Raw genomic sequence first — 17,242 nt, forward strand, 5'->3', positions numbered from 1 at the left:
TAAAATCTACACATGAATGACCTTTTCCTATGAGGAAATTATGGTTTTGTATATCTTTAGTCATGTAAACAATGATCTAAAATTCAATAGACTCTTGTATCCATCTCTATGGATAACATCCCAGTATCTTCTCATAAAACATTATCCAAACTCACATTTAAAATTTTCTTCATGTTGTTGACATAACCCCACAAACATTTCACTTACCCTTTTTCAAAAGGCCGCATCATTATTTTTATCATATCCCAACTATCTACCAAAACACTAACAGTGGGAGGTGAAGGGCAGCAGAAAAACATTTATGAGGATGAAGCAAAAGTGATAAACTACATGCAGAATGGCAGTGGTCTTTATTTTGTGTTGCATTTCAATGAATATATAAATTGAACCTAATGCTATTTTTATTACTTATCCAGTCACATGGCCCAAAATTTATTCTCTAGATTATTATTATTCTGTAAAATTCTGAAATATAATATCCATTAAGGCAGTGACCAGACTTAGGTGATTAATTTTTTGAAATTGTATTTCTTAATACAATGGACAATACATAATTGTGTATGTATACATACCCTTAATGTATTTTTGAGAAATCAATGCAGGCAAATTGTTCCATTCAAATACTTCTAACATCCATTTGTAAAGGAATAATTAATATACTTTTGGCATTCAAAGACAGTTTTAAGTGCTGGTGGAGTGGCTTAAGTGGTAGAGCACCTGCCTAGCAAGAGGGAGGCCCTAACTTCAAACCCTAGTGCTGCCAAAAAGTAAATAAAAATAAAGCAAAATAGTCTTAAAATTATCAAATATATACTAATTATTTTAGTTCCCCAAGAATTATACATTAAATGGATTGAAATTCATTATAAGACCAATAAAATCCTTTAAAAAATGATCATATACAGATTTTGTCTCTTCATGTGGAAACAAAATGCAAACAAAATGACAGAATAAGAAATAATGCATTTCCCATTTTTGACTGCATACTCTGTATCATCATGTTAGCTATATTATCACCTTAAATGCTTTTATTATTGTTCCAAATTGTGAATAACTAAAGAAAACTTAGAAACCAGACTTAGTGGTACATGCTTGTAATCCCAGCATTTCTGCCTTAGAAGGCAGAGACAGGAGGTTGACAAGTTCAAGGCCTGTCTGGAGCACACAATAAGTTTCAGGACATCCTCAGCTGCATGAAGAGAACCTGTCTCAAAATAAATTTACAGATACACATTAAGTTCCTTTAGATAACACAGGCATATATTAGCTATAGTTGAAGACTTCAGAAAAACAATTGAATTCCAAGAATGTTCCTTTTTAAATGACATTTACAATGCATTAAAAGATTTAATTACTTTTGCTCATTCTCTTCTCACTCTAAAGACAACTTGCTTTCAGTCTCTTGAAAGTGTATTCCTTTCCCAATAAACTCTACTATTGTTTTCACTACAGGAAAGCATTAAATATTTTTTGTTCCAAAAAAAGTTAAAGTATAAGTCATTCCAAACATAAAATACTGTAACACCACTATTGTTGACCCTTGGGTCATTTCTCCCCCCTGCCCCCACCCCCTACCTTACCACCCACTCCGCCCCCTCCCTATACCCCACACCCCCTCAATATCCAGCAGAAACTATTTTGCCCTTACTTCTAATTTTGTTGTAGAGAGAGTATAAGCAATAATAGGAAGAAACAAGGGATTTTGCTGGTTGAGATAAGGATAGCTATACAGGGCACTGACTCACATTGATTTCCTGTGTGTGGGTGTTACCTTCTAGGTTAATTCTTTTTGATCTACCCTTTTCCCTAGTTCCTGTTCCCCTTTTCCTATTGGCCTCAGTTGCTTTAAGGTATCTGCTTTAGTTTCTCTGCGTTAAGGGCAACAAATGCTAGCTAAGTTTTTAGGTGTCTTACCTATCCTCACCCCTCCCTCGTGTGCTCTCGCTTTTATCATGTGCTCATAGTCCAAACCCATTGTGGTGTTTGTCCTTGATCTAATGTCCACATATGAGGGAGAACATACGATTTCTGGTCTTTTGGGCCAGGCTAACCTCACTCAGAATGATGTTCTCCAATTCCATCCATTTACCAGTGAATGATAACATTTCGTTCTTCTTCATGGCTGCATAAAATTCCATTGTGTATAGATATCACATTTTCTTAATCGATTCGTCAGTGGTGGGGCATCTTGGCTGTTTCCATAACTTGGCTATTGTGAACAGTGTTGCAATAAACATGGGTGTGCAGGTGCCTCTGGAGTAACCTGTGGCACAGTCTTTTAGGTATATCCCCAAGAGTGGTATTGCTGGATCAAATGGTAGATTGATGTCTAGCTTTTTAAGTAGCCTCCAAATTTTTTCCAGAGTGGTTGTACTAGTTTACATTCCCACCAACAGTGTAAGAGGGTTCCTTTTTCCCCGCATCCTCGCCAACACCTGTTGTTGGTGGTGTTGCTGATGATGGCTATTCTAACAGGGATGAGGTGGAATCTTAGCATGGTTTTAATTTGTATTTCCTTTATTGCTAGAGATGGTGAGCATTTTTTCATGTGTTTTCTGGCCATTTGAATTTCTTCTTTTGAGAAAGTTCTGTTTAGTTCACTTGCCCATTTCTTTATTGGTTCATTAGTTTTGGAAGAATTTAGTTTTTTAAATTCCCTATATATTCTGGTTATCAGTCCTTTGTCTGATGCATAGCTGGCAAATATTTTCTCCCACTCTGTGGGTGTTCTCTTCAGTTTGGAGACCATTTCTTTTGATGAACAGAAGCTTTTTAGCTTTATGAGGTCCCATTTATCTATGCTATCTCTTAGTTGCTGTGCTGCTGGGGTTTCGTTGAGAAAGTTCTTACCTATACCTACTAACTCCAGAGTATTTCCTACTCTTTCCTGTATCAACTTTAGAGTTTGTGGTCTGATATTAAGATCCTTGATCCATTTTGAGTTAATATTGTTATAGGGTGATATACATGGATCTAGTTTCAGTTTCTTGCAGACTGCTAACCAGTTTTCCCAGAAGTTTTTGTTGAAGAGGGTGCTATTTCTCCATCATATATTTTTAGCTCCTTTGTCAAAACAAGTTGGTTATAGTTGTGTGGGTTCATATCTGGGTCCTCTATTCTGTTCCACTCATCTTCATGTCTTTTTTTGTGCCAGTACCATGCTGTTTTTATTGTTATTGCTTTGTAATATAGTTTGAAGTCAGGTATTGTGATACCTCCTGCATTGTTCTTTTGACTGAGTATTGCCTTGGCTATTCATGGCCTCTTGTGAGAAACTTATTTTTAAAATACAGAATATGAAGAGTGGAACATAGGGGATTTAAAGACCACCACAACCCATGGAGCATGAAGGGTGCATCAGCAGAGGCCAGGAACTGAGGTAAGGGAATGAGAGCCTCAGAAAACACACATTTGTAGCTCAGTTGCAAGCAAAGTCTTATATATAAAAACAGCAAGAGAATTTAGAGAGTAGAATAAAAGGAGAGAAAGAGAGCTCCAGCAGGCAGAACCTAGTGTCACAGCAGAGGGTGGAGAATAAAGAAAAAATGAGAGATTCAGGAAACTGTTAACACTGGTCTCCGTACTGATTAGAATTGCAGTCTAACCATATAGTTGTTCTACAGTCTGCACAGTGTTTGGGGACTAGGTAAGTTCTGTCTTCTCCCTGGCATTTCATCACAGTCTAGTAGCAAGTAGGCAATTTCAAAAATTTCTATCTGAATATGCAGCATTCGCAGCCAAAGATCCCTACACTTTCTTATCTCCAGGAATTCCCAGAAAGGGTTATGCACTGATCCAATGAGTGCACAACTGGCCATCTGGTTTTGCAATGGGGGAAAAACTTTGAGTCAAGGATGCAGAGAGCTCTAAGTGGTGAGAAACTGGTCAGAGTCACAGGGGGGAAAGGAAGTCCCTTCCCATTTGTTGCACTCAATCAGGAAGCTAGCAGATCTCCATGAGGGGAAAACAAGTCATTGCAAGTGATGACCTGCAGGATCTAAGTTGTGGAAAGTCAGAGACCCAGAGGGTGGAGCACGCAGGACTCCTAAACAGAGGTGCCAGAGACAGGGACCAGCCAGCAGAAAGATTTCAGTCCACCCCACTGGGTCCTGAGATGCAGAGCAGTCCAGAGTAGTTATAGCTGGCTCTTCCTGTAATCCATATCCTCTGGTTTACTACAATAACACCACAAAGGAGAAACACAAAAGTCAAATAGTGCATGCCAGGTGGAGCATAGCCAAAGTGGGCACAGAAAAACTTAGTAAGCAGAGGTCAAGACCTTTCACTGATGCCCCAAGATTGGCTAGAATAAAGTACTAGAAACCTGTCCTTTTTAAAAAGAAATTGTCAGGTGCTGGTGGCTCATGCATATAATTGTAGTTACTCAGGAGGCAGAGATCAGGGAGATCATGGTTCCAAGCCAATCCAGGCAAATAGTTTGCAAAAGTCAGTTAAAAAAAAAACCATCACAAAAAAGGGCTGGTGGAGTGGCTTGGGGTGTATGCTCTGAGTTTAAACCCCAGCACCACAAAAATAAAAACTTAGTTTAATTTTATTCTCTCAGTTTTGGTGTGGTACTTTGTGTTTGGTGGTCTGTGGACTTTTTCATCAGAAATATTGATTTAAATGTTTACGTATAAATATAAAAAATTTATGTAATTTCTCTTTTTTCTATTATTTGGCTTTTCTCTCTCATTTCTTTTCTTTGCCTACTTTTGTCCCATCCTGTTTTCTTTTTTGAGTTAGACTTTCACCATGGAGCCCAGACTTGCCTCAGTATCCTGAGTGCTGGAGTTGGAGGCAAGACCCACCACACCTGGATTTTGAAATTTAATGTTTGATCCTCCCCTCTTCTTTCCTCTCCTTTCTACTTCCCCCATTTTGTTCTCTTTCTTCCTTCAGTTAGAACAGTTTTCCCTGTCACTTGTTCCTTCTTCTTTCTCTCCCCTTTTAATTTTCTCTTGATTTTTACTTTTTGGTGATGATTGGATTCTTTTTTCCTTTTTATTTTTTCTCTATCTCATACTATCTTATTCATCCCTTCTATGTACTTTTCTCTCTCCATTTTCTCTGTTTTCTAATATTATTTTATAATATTATATTTCTCATTCTCTTCATTCCAATCTTAAATCTTTAAATGTCTATCAACAGAATAATGGCTCAGCAAAATGTGGTGTATCTATAAACAATGGAATATTATCCAACCATTAAAAAAATCAATGAAAGGAACTTTGTATGTTCAAAGAAGTTCTAAAAATGTGTCAAATAAAAAAAATAAGCAAGACTGAGTTGTAGTATTTTGGAATGCACAGTTGAAAGATAATGCTGCAAAAATTCAAGGAAGTCTTTATGTAGCAATCAGGATCATAGTTACTTCTAAGGAAAAGGATGGTTGGGATTGAAAAGAGACAAGGAGATGATATGGAGGATGGCTCACAAATTCTATATCAACTTGGGTACTGATTACAAGGGTGCTGACTTTATAAAAATGATTGTTTTCTGCTATGTTCTGTATTGTGTTTTATTTTGCAACTTAAATAAATAAAATACAGATCAAATCTTAGTGAAAAGGCAGCAGCACAAAGCCTCCAGCCTATAACGCCCTTGTCTGGAGCCCAACATCCAATTAACATTGCAAGGTAATCAGTGCTCTCGTTGTTATCACAAACACAACGAATAGGAGAAAGTTGGTTCTTCAACTACAGGGTTTAGGTAACTGCATCTCCAGGGGTGAGAACAGCTCAGAAAATTTCTGTCTGCTGCATAAAGCCCCCTGTGTAAAGAGTCACACAGAATAGTGCCATAGTGAAGCAGTTAATTAACAGCACTAATTTTGCTTGGGTAGTGACCAAGGTGAACTTCAGAGACCAGGTATTTCAGCCAGAAATCAGTCTGTTATGGGAATTGCCTTCTAGAACTGTGTTGGTTTTCCCAAGGTAACTAAGGGGAAAGCAGTTAATGGGTCACTTGGGGTTGGCAGCTCTCTCTGCTACTTACCATTTATTTTTCTACTAAGAATATTTTTGGTCATGAAGGGAAATAACAAGCAAATTATAATTATATAAAATAACAGGAAGAATGAAAAATGTTACACTTTTAAATATAACTCTGCATTTCAAATTCTACATTAAGAATACCCATAGTCTTCTCACAGGCCCTTAATTAAAGTTGACAGAGCAAAATGTTGCTTTGCTTGTCTCTCTATTTATTAACATTGTGGCAAATGGGGAAACAAAACAGGATAGATAAAATAGAAATTGCAAAAATCTATAGGGGAATAACTCTTGTGACCTGTTTGCCCATCAAAATTTTAATTAGCAATAATGTAAAGTATAAGCACAAATGACTGTACCAATAAAGATTTTATAAGTGTTAGTTTTAATTTGAGCAGAAACTTTCAAAGGTTAATTTTCTATAATAGCAGCTTTGAAGGAAAATGTTAAATCCTGAAAAACCTGTAATGATCCATAAAAACCCCATATATTAAGACTAAGTAAATACAAATTAAGACACAGCAAATATCTAATGTTTACTATCCATGTCAACAGTGTATTTCCTACTTAATCTTTAACCAAATCCTACAACTGGTGGAATTTACATTTAAAAGCAGGAAATCTAATCTGGAAACTTGACCAGAGTTGTTCATGTTTCCTTCCTGTGTGTGTGGAGTGAAGACAGATGGAGATAAGTGTGCAAAGGAAATTTCTGGAGCTTGTTGACATACAGGATAAATGCACAGTTATGTAATTAACACAGAATTCTTAGATCATCTGTATCAAATAAAAATAAAGAGATCAGGAATCTGGGCATATCAATCTGTGGTATTTACATCATAATACTGTAGTCTCAAGTCAGTCCCCAAAACACAGTTTAATTCAAGAAATATGTAATGAGTGTCTACAGGAAAACAGAAACTCCATACAGCACTGAAGATACAAAGATAAACAAGGGCACTCTGCTCTCAAGAAGCTTACTACCCTGTGGGAGATTAGACATGTAAAGAGGTCAATCTAATAAAATTTAATAAATGAAAAACTAGAGAAATAAATAATAATATCTGTTCAGAAGGAGGGGTTTCAGGGAAGTCTTTCAATGGAAATGATGAACTGAGTGGAACACTGAAATTGAGGAAAAATTAACCAAATGATGAAATGTGTGAGTTTTTCCAAACAAAAGAAGAAACATGAGTAAATGCCACAGGGCAAGGATGTCTGAGGGTTATCTGCTGCTTGGTATCACTGCCTGGAGAATAGAAGAACATTGGTAACAAGAGCCGGTGGGAAAGGATCTAAAAAGAGAACTTTGATAAAATGCAGTTTAAAATACAAAGAAGGAGACCCTGTCATATTCTAATAAAGATGGTGTTTTGTCTTTGTCAATTGATACATAATATTTGTGCATTTTTTGAAGTATAATACAAGGATTTTAACGTGCATACATTGCACCATAGTCAAGTTAGAACAACTGGGATTTCCATCTCCTCATACAGATATCATTTCCATGTATTGGGAGACCTCAGACTCTTATAGTTACAATTTTAAAAATTGAAAGAACATTGAAACATGTCAAAACCATTTTAAGTAGCAGGTAGGGGGATGAGGAAGAATGATGGGTAAGAATAACCTAACCAAGGTACATTGTAAACATATATGGAAATGCTACAATAAGTGCTGGAGGAATGGTTCAAGTGGTAAAGCACACACCTAGCAAACGTGAGGCCTTGAGTTCAAACCACACTACTGCAAAAAATAAAAATAAAACATTACAATAAAAATTAATTATGCATTCCAGGAATGGGGGAGGGGATAAAAGAGAAAGATGGAGGGGTGAATTCAATTATAATATATTGTAAGAGGTTTGTAAATGTTGCAATGTACCCCTGGCACAACAATAACAAAACTGAATAATAATAAATTTCAGATTTTTTTTACCCTACTGTGATGTAGAACACTAAAACTAGTCCTATCTAGCATTGTTTTTATATTGTGCTTGGTGGTGGTACATTGTAACATTTACTAAAGTTCTTACAATGCATCTAGTATATCATACTTGGATTTACCACGTCCACTGCTCTCCTTTATCCCTCCCTCCTCCAATTCCTGGACTAGTATTAACAGCTATCATTTTTGCATTTACATACATGTGTACACATTTTTTGTAGCATATCACCCTCCTATCCCCTTAACCTGCCATCTCTCCCCTGCCAGTGCTACCAAACCCACACACACACCAGGCAGGACCTGTTCCACTGTGATATTCTTCAATTTTGTAAAAGAAAAAAAGAAGAGGAAAAACGAAAAAAATGACACCCGGGAGTATCCTTGTGATATTTCCATGTATATGTGTGAAAACCCCAATTAATTCATCTCCCATATTTCTTCATTCTGCCCTAGTCACTTTGTTATGGTAGTTTCAGCAGATTAAGAATTCTTTATTCATTCTTGTATAGACAGTTTATCAACCATATTCATCTTCTTACATTCTTTCATTTACCCTAACCCCTCTCATATGTGACCTCAACTTCATGTGACATAGTTTTCATAATATTGCTGTATTTGTATTAGGTCTATATTCCACATATGAGGGAAAACATGCAGCTTTTGGCCTTCTGAGCCTGGCTACATTTACTGAAGATTATGTTCTTCACTTCCCTGAAAATGACAACATTTCATTCTTCTTTGTTGCTACATAAAATTCCATTGTATGTAAATAGCACATTTTCTTAATCCATTCTTCAGTTGGGGGCATCATCACTGTTTCCATAGCTTAGCTATTGGGAATAGTGCTGTAATACACATGGGTGTGCAGGTGCCTTTATTATAACCTGACTTACATTCCTTTGGGTGTATCCCAAGGAGAGATATTACTGGATCATATGGCAATTCTACTTTTAGTTTTGTGAGGAGCCTCCATACTGTTTTCCTAGTGATTGTACTAATCTGCATCCCACCAGCAGTGAATGAGTGTTCCTTTTTCCATGTATTCTCACCAATATTCATTATTTTTTGTGCTCTTGATGGTGGCTATTCTAACAGGAGTGAGGTGGAATCGTAACGTGGTGTTGATTTGCATTTCCTTTATGGCTAAAGATGTTGAGCATTTTTCGTAAGTTTTCAGCAATTTGTACTTCTTCTTTCGAAAAGGCTCTATGCAGTTTATTTGTCCATTTCTTCATTGAGTCATTGATTGTTTGGGGTTTTAATTTTTGAGCACAATGTATGTTCTGATTATCAGTCCCTTGTCTGATGTATAGCAGGAAAAGATTTTCTCCCATTCTATGGGCAGCCTCTTCAATTTAGAAAACATTTCTTTTGTTGTGCAAAAGTTTTTTAATTTTTGTAGTTACATTTGAATTTTGTCCATCCTTTCTCTTAGCTGCTGAACCATTCAAGTTCTATTGAGGGTCATTGCCCATGCCTATTAATTGCAGTATATTCCCTGCTCTTTCCTGCTCTAGCTTCAAAATTTCAGGTCTTATATTAAGATCCTGAATCCACTTTGAGTTGATACTTGTACAGGGTGAAAGAAATGGGTCTAGTTTTAGTTTTTTGCATGCAGATATTCTGTTCCCCAATATTTGTTGAAGAAGCTGTTTTTTCTCCATTGAATGTTTTTAGTGCCTTTGTCAAAAATAAGGTAGGTGGAGCTGTGTGGATTCATATCTGGGTCCTCTAATCTGTTCCACTGGTCTTCATGTCTGTTTTTGTGGCAGTACCATGCTGTTTTTATTGCTATGGCTCTGTAGTGTAGTTTGAAGTTTGGTATTGTGATGCCTCCAGCATTGCTCTTTTTACTCAGTGTTGACTGTCCATGGTCTTTTGTGCTTCCAAATGAACTTCCGGGTTGATTTTTCTATCTCTATAATGAATATCGTTGGGACATTGATGGGAATACCATGGAACATGTAGATTGACTTTGGCAATATAGCCATTTTCATTATATTGATTCTGCCAATCCATGAGCATGGGAGATCTTTCCCTCTTCTGTAGTCTTCGATTTCTTTCATCAATTGTTTACAGCTTTCACTGTAGAGGTCTTTCACTTCCTTAGCTAAGTTTATTTCTAGGTATTTTTTAAGGTATTGTAAATGGAATTGTTTTCCTCTCTTCTTTCTCAGTCTGTCCATTGTTGGTATATAGAAAGGCTATTGATTTTTGTAAATTGATTTTGTATCCTAATACTTTGCTGAAGGTGCTCATGATGTCTAGGAGGTTTTTGGTAGAGTTTTTCGGGACTTTTAGGTATAAGATCATGTCCTTTATGAATAGGAATAATTTGACATCTTCAATTTCTATGCCTTTTAGTTCTTCTTCCTGTTTTATTGCTCTGGCTAGGAATTCCAAGACTATGGTGGATAGAAATGGAGAGACTGGACACCATTGTCTCATTCCTGACTTAAGGGGAAATGGTTTCAGTTTTTCCCTTTTAGTATGATGTTGGCCATAAGATTGTCATATATAGACTTTATTATCTTGAGGTACAATCCTTCTTTTCCTAGTTTCCTCAGAACTTTTATTATGAAAGAATGTTGAATTTTAATGAAGGATTTTTCTGCATCTATTGAGTTGGTCAAGTGTGTTTTGTCTTTGCATCATTCTCTCTCTTTTTAAAAAATATGTCTTTTATTCATGTGTATGCAATGTTTGGATCTTCTCTCCCCCCTTTCCCCTGCCACTTCCCTTTCCCCCTACCCTTCTGTCTTTCCTCCACCCCCATGGTTCCAGGCAGAGACTGTTCTGCCCTTATCTCTAATTTTGTTGAAGAGAGAATATAAGCAATAATAATAAGGACAAAGGGTTTTTGCTAGTTGAGATGAGGAGAGCTATACAGGGAGATTCCTCGCATTGCTTTCATGTATATATGTTCTACATTCTAAATTAATTCTTTTTGAACTAACCTTTTCTCTAGTTCCTGGTCCCCTTCTCCTATTGGCCTCTGTTGCTTTAAAGTTTCTGCATTTGTTCCTTTGCATTGAGGATATCAAATGCTATCATTGTTTTTTGGGGTTTCTTATCTATCCTCATACCAACCTTGTGTGCTCTCGCCTTATCATGTGATCAAAGTCCAATCTCCTTGTTCTGTTTACCCTTGACCTAAAGTCCACATATAAGGGAGAACATATGATTTTTAATCTTCCGAGCCTGGCTAACCTCACTCAGGATGATGTGCTCCAGTTCCATCCATTTACTTGTGAATGATAAGATTTCATTCTTCTTCATGGATGAGTAGAATTCCATTGTATATGAATACCACATTTTCTTAATCCATTCATCAGTAGTGGGGTATCTTGGTTGTTTCCATAACTTGGATATTGTGAATAGTGCTGCAATAAACATGGGTGTGCAAGTACCTCTGAAGTAACCTGTGTCACATTCCTTTGGGTATATCCCCAGGAGTGGAATTGCTGGATCATATGGCAGATCTATGTTTAGATTTTTAAGAAGCCTCCAAATTTTTTTACAGAGTTGTACTAGTTTGCATTCCCACCAGCAGTGTAAGAGGGTTCCTTTTGCCCCACATCCTTGCCAACACCTGTTGGTGGTGCCACCACCTGTGATGGAATCTTAGTGTGGTTTTGATTTGCATTTCCTTATGTGTAGATGGTGAGCATTTTTTCATGTGGCTTTTCTTTTTTTGCCTTTTGAATTTCCTCTTTTGAGAAAGTTCTGTTTAGTTCACTTGCACATTTCTTTATTGGTTCATTAATTTGGGGAGAGTTTAGTTTTTTGAGTTCCCTATATATTCTGGTTATCAGTCCTTTGTCTGATGTGTAGGTGGCAAATATTTCTCCCACTCTGTGGGTGGTCTCTTCAGTTTAGAGACTGTTTCTTTTGTTGAGCAGAAGCTTTTTAGTTTTATGAAGTCCCATTTGTCCATCCTTTCTCTCAGTTGCTGAGCTGCTGGGGTTGTACTGAGGAAGTCCTTGCCTATACCTATTTCTTCCAAAGTGTTTCCTACTCTTTCTTATACCAACTTTAGGGTTTGGGATCTGATGTTAAGGTCTTTGATACATTTTGAATTAATACTAGTACACGGTGAGAAACTTGGATCTAATTTCAGTTTTTAACAGACTGCTAACCAGTTTTCCCAATGACTTTTGTTGAAGAGGCTGTCTTTTCTCCATCGTTTATTTTTAGCACCTTTGTCAAAAATAAGTGGGATATAGTTTTGTGGATTCATATCTGAGTCCTCTATTCTCTTTTGCTGGTCTTCATGTCTGTTTTTGTGCCAGTACCATGCCATTTTTATTACTATTGCTTTGTAATATAGTTTGAAGTCAGGTATTGTGATACCTCCAGCGTTGCTCTTTTTGCTGAGTATTGCCTTAGCTATTCGTGGTCTCTTGTGTTTCCAAATGAACTTTAGGGTAGATTTTTCAGTCTCTGTGATGAAAGTCATTGGGATTTTGATGGGAATTGCATTACACATGTAGATTGCTTTTGGTAATATAGCCATTTTTACTATGTTGATTCTACCAATCCATGAGCATAGGATGTCTTTCCATCTTCTGTAGTCTTCCTCAATCTTTCTTCAGGGGTTTATAGTTTTCCTTGTAGAGGTCATTCACATCCTTTATTAAGATTACTCCTAGGTATTTGATTTTTTTGAGGCTATAGTAAATGGAATTGTTTTCATACATTCTTTCTCATTTTGTTCATTATTAGTGTATGAAAAAGCTAATGATTTTTATAACTTGATTTTGTATCTTTACTTCTCTTAATATGCTGTAGTATGTTTAATAATTTTTGTATGTTGAATATCCCTGCATCTCTGGGGCACTGCTGACTTGTTTATGTTTATGATCATTTTGATATGCCACTGATTTGGTTTGCCATTATTTGGTTGAGGATTTTTGCATCTACACTCATTAAGGAGATTGGCCTGTATTTCTCTTTTTTGTTGTTGTTGTGTCCTTATTCAGTTTCGGGATGAGTGTAATTCTGGCTTCATAGAATGAGTTTGGCAGTGTTCCTTCCCTTTCTATTTCATGGAAAATGTGAGGTAGTGTTGTTATTGGGTCTTCTTTAAAGGTCTAGTAAAATTCAGCAGAGAATCTGTCAGGTTCTGGACTTTTCTTTTTTTGGATACTCTTTATTAGTGATTCAATTTTATTGTATGTTATAGACCTGTTTAGGTAATTAATATTCTCTTGGTTGAGTTTTGGATGGTCATATTTATCTAGAAATTTGTTCATTTCTTCTAGATTTTCCAATTTATTTGAATATATGTTTTCAAAGTATTCTCTATTGATTCCCTGGATTTTCTTGGAATTTGTTGTTATCTCCCCTTTTTCATTTCTTAATTGACTAATTTGTTTCTTTTCCTTCCTCATTTTAGTCAGATTTGCCAGGGTTTGTCATTCTTTTTAATTTTTTCAAAGAACCAGTAATTTGTTTCAATGATACTTTGTATGGTTGTTTTGGTCTCTATTGGGTTGATTTCACCTTTCTTTTTATTATTTCTCTCATTCTGCTTGTTTTGGATTTAGCTTGTTCCTGCTTTTCTGGAAGTTTGTGATGCATCATTAGATCATTATTTTTTGCTTTTTGGGATATCTTTCTGTGTTTTTAGTATATGCACTCATGGCTATAAACATTTCTCTTAGACTGCCTTTGCTGGGTCCCATAGGTTCTGATTGGTTATATTTTCCTTTGCATTAGATTCCAGAAACTATTTTATTTCCACCCTTATTTCTTCTATGACCCACTGATCATTGAGCAATCTATTCCTCAGCCCCCACTTGTTTGAGTATTTTCTGCTGTTTCTTTTGTTGTTGAATTCTACTTTTATTTCATTATGTACAAACAGTATGCAGGGGTTATTTCAATTATTTTATACTTGTTGACAGTTGTTTTGTGACCTAAGATATGGTCTATTTTGGAGAAAGTTCATGGGCTGCTGAGAAGAATGCATATTGTGCAGTTTCAGGATGGGATACTCTGTAGACATCTGTCATTTCCATTTAATCTGTGGTTTCAATTCTAGAATTCAATCTGTGGATTCAATTCTAGAATTTCTTTGTTGATTTTTTGTCTGAATGACCAATCTATTGTTGATAGAGGAGTATTAAAGTCTCCCAGTACCACTGTGTTGGGGTCTATCTGTATTTTTAATTGCATTAGTGTATGTTAATGAAGGTAGATACACCAACATTGGGTGCATGTAAGTTGATAATTGTTATTTATTCTTATTGTACTTATCCTTTTATTAGTATGAAGTGACCTTCTTTGTTTCTCTGACTAAATTAGGTGTGAAATTCACTTTACTAAGTATTGCTACTCCAGCCTGTGTTGGGAACAGTTAGCTTGGTAAATCTTCCAGCCTATCACCTCATAACAGTGTTTGTTTGTGTCAATTATGTGAGTTTCTTGTAAGCAACAGATTACTGAAATTGTGGAGCCCGGGCTTTCTGCTTTCCTCAGCTCTCCACCATCTTGGATCTCCTGTGTTTTTATACCTGTCATCTAACCTCTTCATCTCTCCTCCCTACCTTTCGTGTCCACAAATGAGTTACTCCACAAATGAGTAAGGACATGCAGTATTTGTATTTTTATACCACTTTTTTCACTTAACAATATGTCTGCCATTCCATCCATGTTTCTGTAAATTATATTACTATTGTTATTATTTAGAAGTGAATGATTTTCCATTGTGCATGATTAATTATAAAGTTGACTGCCATTTTTGTGTGTGTGTATATATATATATTATTATATTGAGATTAATTCTTTTCTATTCCTAGCTTTTCTGAATTACTATCAGAAGCAGTGTTAAATGTTAAAAATGTTTTTTCTGCAACTACTGAGATAATAATATAGATTTTTTCCTTCTATTAAATTAATGTCTAATTTTATTGATTGATTTTCTAACATCAAACCATAATAAGATATTTGCATTTCTAAATTCAGTATATCTCATTTAAGATAATGATCTCCAGTACCATCCGTTTACCAGCACATAACATATTTCACTCTTTAGAGCTGAATAATCCTCCATTGTCTATATGAGCCACATTTCCTTTATGCAATCTTCAGTTATTGGGCACCTTATGTTTTTTCATATCTTTGAAATAGTGTTGCTAAAAACTCTTGTATGGTGATTTACATTCCTATGGATAGATGCTCAATAAAAGTGGAGCAGGATCACGTGAGAGTTCTATTATTAGTTTCTTGAGGAACCTGTGTAATGGTTTCTGCAGTAGGTGGATTAATTTGCATTCCCACCAGCAGTGTATAAAGGCTCCTTTCCCCCTAGATCCTCACCAATATTTGTTTTCGTGATGAAACTATACTCACTGTGTGGTGATGTGAAATCTCAGTTTCATTTTGATTTGCATTTTCCTTATGGCTAAAGATATTGAACATTTCTTCATGTATTTATTAGCCATCTATACTTCCAAGAATGTTCAATTTGTTTTTCCATTTGTTAATTGGATTATTTCTTCTATTATTGTATAATTTTTAGCTCTTTATATATTCTGGTATTAACATTTTGTCCAATGAATAACTTGAAAGGATTTTCTCCCATTTTTCAGGTTGTCTTTTGATTCTGGAAATTGTTTGCTTTGATGTGCAAAAGCTTCTTAATTTGATGCAATCCCATTTATCAATTCTTGCACTTACACCCTGAGCAATTGGGGTTATAGATAGAAAGTAATTGCCCTGGCCTATGTCTTTAAGTGTTTTCCTGTAGTAGATTCAACACTTTAGACCTTACAATTAAATCTCTGATCCATTTTCAATTTATATTTGCACAGGGTGAGAGATAGGGATCTCGTATCAGTCTTCCACATGTGGATATTCGATTTTCCCAACACCACTTGTTGAAGAGACAGTCTTTTCTGCAGCATATGCTTTGACTCCTTTGTCAAAAATCAGATGGCTGATGGTGTGTGTTTATTTCTATTCTCCATGGGTGTTTGTGTCTATTTTTGTGCCAGCGCCTTGCTGCTTTGGTTAGCATGACTCTAGCATAAATTGAAGTCAGGTACTACCAACATTGCTCTTTTTGCTCAGGATTACTTTGCTATTTAGGGCCTAATATGCTCTCTTATTAAGTTTTGGACTGCTATTCTTTTTCTGTGAAGAATGACATTGGAATTTTGATGGGGACTGCATTTAATATGTGGATTGGTTTTTGTAATATAATCATTTTCATATTATTAACTCCTCCAATCCATGAACATTGAAGGACTTTTTATATCCTTATGTATTCTATAATTTCTTCCTTGGGTGATTTGTATTTTTCATTGTAGAGTTTGTTTACAGCCTTAGTCAAATTTATTTCTCTGCATTTTATATTATGATGCTATTGTGAATGTGATTTCTTTACTGTTTGTTCTATCTTGTTCTTATCAGTGCATAAAAGATATATTGCTTTTTTTTATGTTGATTTTGCATCCTACCACTTTCCCAAAACCATTTGTCACATGTAAGAGATTTTTGGTGTGGTCTTTAGTGTACCATTTGAATCAGTTTTGTTTCTTTTTCTTGTGTCATTGCTCTGGTTAGGCATTCCAGCACTATATTTGGTAAGAGTGGAAAGAGTGGACACTCTTGTCTTGCTCTTGATTGTAGAGGAAATGTTTCAGAAATTGGTTTATCATATACACCCATGTTATAGTGAAGTACATTCCTTCTATTCCTACTATGTTCAGGGCTTGATAATAAAAGCCTGTTGAATTTTGTCAAAAGCTTTTTTCTGCATCTATTGTGATGATCATGTGATTTTTTTGATCTTTTATTCTGTTTATGTGTTATATTATATTTATTGAACCATTTTTTTATCTGTGGAATGAAAACAGTTTGACTCTGATGTTGTTTTCATTCATGGGAATGGAATTTGCAAGTATTTTATGGAGAATTTTTGCATTGAAGGTCATCAAGGAAATTGCATGTAATTTTCTTTTCTGTTTGGGTTTTTATACAGTTTAGGTAGTAGTCCTCATAGAATGAATTTGGTAGAATTCCTTCCTTTTCTATTTTATGGAATAGTTCAAAGATCACTGTTGTTCCCTCAAGGTCTGGTAGAATTCAGCAGTTAATCCATCTGGTCTTGGGCTCTTCTTTCTTTGGAGATGTTTTATTACTGCTTCTATTTTATTGTTCAGTGTAGACATGTTTAAGTGTTTGACATCCTTTTGGCTCAAATTAGACAGATCACATGAGTCTAGAAGTGTACCCATTTCTTCTAAATTTTCCAGATTATTAGAATATGTTTTTTAAACTATTCATCTAAATTT

The sequence above is a fragment of the Castor canadensis genome, chromosome 2 (genome assembly GCF_047511655.1).
Source record: "Castor canadensis chromosome 2, mCasCan1.hap1v2, whole genome shotgun sequence".
Classification (NCBI taxonomy): Eukaryota; Metazoa; Chordata; class Mammalia; order Rodentia; family Castoridae; genus Castor; species Castor canadensis.